Raw genomic sequence first — 5396 nt, forward strand, 5'->3', positions numbered from 1 at the left:
AACTGGGTACTTCAAATGGTTTATTAAAAAAATAATTTAGGATTGAGTTATAATTCTTTACATTCAATATAGACTATATTATCAATTTAGTATTGATTAAATGTAAAGACAAGTAACTTGACCCTCTCCACAATGCACATCATTTAGCATATTACTATGAGCAAATGCTTTTACTCTAATACAGTGACAGTTTGAAAAAGATCTGGCTTCTTTTCTTCTACCTTGACATACTGACCAGTATTAAGATTGCCAAAGGGACTGAGTCTGTTAGGCTGGGTGCAGTGGTGCACGCCTGTAATCTCAGCAGCTCAGGAGACTGAGCCAGGAGGATCACGAGTTCAAAGCCAGTCTCAGCAAGAGTGAGGTGCCAAGCAATTCATTGAGACCCTGTCTCAAAAAATACAAATGGGGCTGGGGATGTGGCTCAGTGGTTGAGTGTTTCTGAGTTCAATCCCTGGTACCCGCCCCCCAAATAAGTCTGTTAGGACTGGGTTTGTTTTTTCCTCTTATGAGCTATTCAAGGTATCCGATAATGTTTCTTCTTACACAAAGGTTGAGCATCCCCAATCTGAAATCCACAATGCTCCAAAATTCAAACTTTGAGCACTAACAGGATTTCAAAGCAGAAAATTCCATACTTTTAAAATTCCATTTTTTCATGCACATATTTAAAATGTTCAAAATCACCTTCAGGTGATGTGTATAAGGTATATATGAAACCTAAGTGGATTCCATGCTTAAACTTGGGTCCCATCCCTAAGATATCTCATTACATATATGCAAATATCTCAAAATCTGAAACACTTCTGGTTCCAATCAGGGAAATATTCAACCTGTATTGGAACAGAAAATAAAGAAATAGGGAAGTGGATGTCAAGAAGGCAAAACAGAAACAGACCCCCCCACACACAGAATTTTCCCTTTAGGGAGGAACCAGAGAAGGGTCCTAAATACTAGACAGAATATAGGTGTGGGGCTAGTGGCACACATCTGTAATTCTAGTGACTATGGAGGCTGAGAAAGAAGGATTTACAAGTTCAAGGCTAGCCTCTGCATCTTGGCAAATAAAAAGGGCCCTTGGGTTCAATCCTCAATATCACTAAATAAATAAATAAAGTGTTATGAAAACTTTTCAGAGAGTGTTATTGCAAGTATGTGTCAAAATGTTATTACAGCTAGGTGGATTGGTGTGCTCTTGTAATCCCAGTGGCTTGGGAGGCTGAGGCAGGAAGATTGCAAGTTCAAAGTCAGCCTCAGGAAAACTGAGGTTCTAAGCAACTCAGTGAGACCCTGTCTCTAAATAAAATACAAAATGGTGCTGGGGATGTGGCTCAGTGGTTGAGTGCCCCCGAGTTCAATCCCTGGTACCCTCCACTACCCCAAAATGTTATTACAAACTTGCTGCAAATGAAACTATAGGAGGCTAATTCAGAGATGCAGACTTGGTTAAAACATTTTCAGAAAATTTACTTTTTTTATTACACCATCACATTCATGGATTAAACTGCAAAATCTTAAGTATGTAGTTGGATGAATTTTTACACATGTAGACATCTGTGTATCAATAACCCAGATCAAAATATAGAACATTTGCAGACCACAGAAAGCCCTGATGGGCCCCTTCCCAGGCAATATGCTCCTATCCCACCTGGGACAAAGGTGACCACTCTTCTGACCTCCTATCTTGGTAGAGACATATTAGAGAACAAGAGAATGATTAGATAATCATTGCTCGTCAAGATTGGAAAGAAAACAATGTTCTGTTAAAGGTCACCATGCTCTTGACTGACAAATGACAGTCAGTTGGGTGAGTAGAAAACTAGTCTTCAAGTGCAAATTTCCATGCTATTAAATTTTATTAGAACAATTCTTTGGTGGGGGCGCAGGGGGTCAAATTCAGGGCCTCACATGCCAGGCAAGCGCTATACCACCGAGCTGTATCTCTAGCCCCCATTAGAACCATTCTTGAAACATTTTTTCAGAAACGCCAACTTCTTTCCCTATGGAGGTCCATGTAGAAAGATTTGGTCACAGACAATCATTGGGATAATTCTCTTTTATGGGTGGGCAAGGGAGTCAAGAATGGAAGAGATCCAGGACTGAGCCACCACACCCATTCCCAGTGCCCACCACTTAGGACTTACGAAGTGGAGACTGACAGCCTTCACCTGCCTGTCCCTGGATTGGGTGTGGAGGGCAAGTGGGCAGTGTTTGATCTTCTTGCACTCCCCCACCACCTGCATTAATCAGGGCAGGGAAGTAGACACATGGGCGGAAAATCAAGGTTTCAGTCCTTCCCTCCGTCCCCCTGCATACTGCTACCCAGACCCTGTGGGTCCAGGGTTCCAATGCAACATTCTCCTCCTGCACATTAGTTTCACATCTGATTGTCACAAGACCACTGTGTAATGGGGCTGCAGGACTGTAAGAAGCTCTTCAAAGGTGGCCCTGGTTTCCTGTCTTCCAGGATCTCCAGCCTGCATCCCTGCAGGGCCCCTGTTAATTAAGCCTCCTGCTCAGTACGTGCGGGTAGGGACAGACCTGATTTGCTCCGAAGGTTCTGGCTTCATTTGAGCCCTTATCACCCAAAGGGAAGGTTATTAGTCACAATTCACAGGTAGCACTAGCTTTAGCAGAAAGGGAAACTTGGTAAAGAGATGACTCCAATAGTAGGCATCCAGCTGGGCCAGGGATAGCATCTTGAACTGGGAGCCTGAAAACCTCCGGGATCTCTCTAGGTCTCTGCTCCCCTCTCTCTTTCTATATACTGACTTTCTCTACTTCTCCAACCCATCTCATGGGATGTGGCCACCCCAAGTCCCTCTTTCTCTCCAGTTCTAGCAGGTCTAACTCCACCACAACAGGATCAAATTAACAAATCACTAACTCATTACATTCAGACTCTTAAGAGAGACTACGAATTCTATGCAGCCTAAATCCTATGTCCACCACAGAACTCACTAGCTAAATCAAAACCACTAAGATTTCATTTCGCTCCAGTCAGAATGGCAATTATCAAGAATACAAGCATTAACAAGTGTTGGCAAGGATGTGGGGGAAAAGGCACTCTCATACATTGCTGGTGGGACTGTGATTTGGTGCAACCGCTATGGAAAGCCGTATGGAGACTCCTCAGAAAAGTGGGAATGGAACCACCATTTGACCCAGCTATCCCACTCCTCGGTTTATACCCAAAGGACTTAAAATCAACATACTACAGTGACGCAGCCATATCAATGTTGATAGCAGCTCAATTTACAATAGCTAAATTATGGAATCAACCTACATGCCCTTCAATAGTTGAATGGATAATGAAAATGTGGTACACATGCACAATGGAATATTACTCAGCCTTAAAGAAGAATGAAATTATGGCATTTGCAGGCAAATGAATGGAACTAGAGAATATCTTGCTAAGATATTCTTAGCAATAAGCCAATTCCCCCAAATCAAAGGCTAAATGTTTTCTCTGATAAGCAGATGCTGATCCACAGTTGGGGATGGGGTAAGGAAGAATGAAGGAACTTTGCATTGTGCAGACAGGAGTGAGGGGGGGAGTAGGGCTGTGGGGATGGGAAAGACGGTAGAATGTGACAGACATTATTACCCTGTATACATGTATGCTTAAACTACTGGTGTGACTCAGCACCATGTACAGCCCGAAGAATGAGAATTTATGCTCCATTTGTGTATAATGTGTCAAAATTCATTCTACCATCATGTATAACTAATTAGAACAAATAAAATAAAAAATAAATAACTCACTAGTTGTGATTAAAGGATTGGGGTGTCAGTAGGGTTTTCAGGAGGGAAGTGTTGGGAGGCACATCACAAAGGTATTGCCAAGGACTCATTCTTGTTAGGCAAGTTCCAGAAAAGTGGGACTGGATAGAGATTCCCGCAATTATTCATCAACAGGGGAATGTTTCCTTGTGGAAAACCCAGTACACAGCTCATAAAAAAATAATCCGTCCTGGTACAAAAATACCACGATTAGATCACTTCACTGACTTCAAGGACTATTCATTCAGCTTTGAATCCTCTACAATGCCTGGCCTGTGCCCTTTATTTGATGGCTGCTTTTGTATTTTTTTAAAAGCATCAAACTCTCCCAGAACAGTGACATCTTCGCATATCATTACACAAGTTAAAGATGGATGGAGAAAATACAAAACAAGACCCACTAAAGAGGGATTGAAGGGAAGGAGAAATACCGAATGCTGACAGCGTGACAATGTTTATGTAACAACCCATACACTATAAAAACAAAAGTATTTTCTGTAGAGAAATATATCCACATATATCCATATAAACTCACAGCAAAATATCTGGAAGTTGATACTAATGGTTTCTTTTGTGGAGGGGACTAGGATGGGAGTCCAAGAAAACTTGTATCTTATCTGCAAAGTTTTAATATTATTTATATAATGTGGTGGAGTTAGACCTGCTAGAACTGGAGAGAAAGAGGGACTTGGGGTGGCCACATCCCATGAGATGGGTTGGAGAAGTAGAGAAAGTCAGTATATAGAAAGAGAGAGGGGAGCAGAGACCTAGAGAGATCCCGGAGGTTTTCAGGCTCCCAGTTCAAGATGCTATCCCTGGCCCAGCTGGATGCCTACTATTGGAGTCATCTCTTTATCAAGTTTCCCTTTATTATTTAATATTTATTATTATTTATTTTTAATATTTTATATTATTTTAATATTATTATAAATAAATAATATTTATCATTTATATTTAATAAATAATATTAAATATAATATAATAATATTAAGTATAATTTTTCAGAGACAACTGTCCAGATCGGCTTCCTTGGTTTGGTTGTCAGAGACCCTGGTGGGGTTATCGCCAGCATTAATTAATCTTCTCTCCCTAAAACACCCTGAATTGGTCGTGTGCCTTACAAACACGTGGTGGGTTAACCAGTATTAACTATAGGACTCAGACTGTGGTTGAATTCTGCTTTTTGCTTTAAAACCAATTTGGAAAAAACTTGGGACTAAATATTTGAGCAAATAATTTATTTGAAAGATGCAGCATGTTATAAATAATTTTATTAGGATAAAATTTAAAAAACTGGTAAGAATGTATTCATTTGAAATTAAACGTGTATAAAACTATTAAGAAGCATACTGGAAAGCACATTCCATAGCTAGGTAGCGTGGCCGAGCGGTCTAAGGCGCTGGATTAAGGCTCCAGTCTCTTCGGGGGCGTGGGTTCGAATCCCACCGCTGCCATCTCAGCTATTTTTGTCCCTGTTGGGTTCACGCCTCCTTTTTGCACTCGCGTCAGCGACCCCTGCTGTCTGTCTGGGCTTCCATCCGGTTGAATGGCTCGTCGGCGGCGGGGGGCGGGGCCACGCACGCCGGGGCGGGGCATTGTGGGTAAGAGGAAGC

At 41.5% G+C, this 5396-nt stretch overlaps 1 non-coding gene across 1 annotated transcript; it reads left to right on the forward strand.

Moving 5' to 3' along the window:
• The first annotated feature begins 5155 nt into the window (after positions 1 to 5155).
• Positions 5156 to 5237, forward strand: Trnal-aag (transfer RNA leucine (anticodon AAG)). The gene has a single exon. It is a non-coding gene; the product is annotated as a tRNA-Leu (tRNA).
• Positions 5238 to 5396: the final 159 nt, after the last annotated feature.

This window comes from Marmota monax, unplaced genomic scaffold (genome assembly GCF_021218885.2).
Source record: "Marmota monax isolate L192 unplaced genomic scaffold, Marmota_monax_Labrador192_F-V1.1 WCK01_AAM20220418_F8-fsc00086, whole genome shotgun sequence".
Classification (NCBI taxonomy): Eukaryota; Metazoa; Chordata; class Mammalia; order Rodentia; family Sciuridae; genus Marmota; species Marmota monax.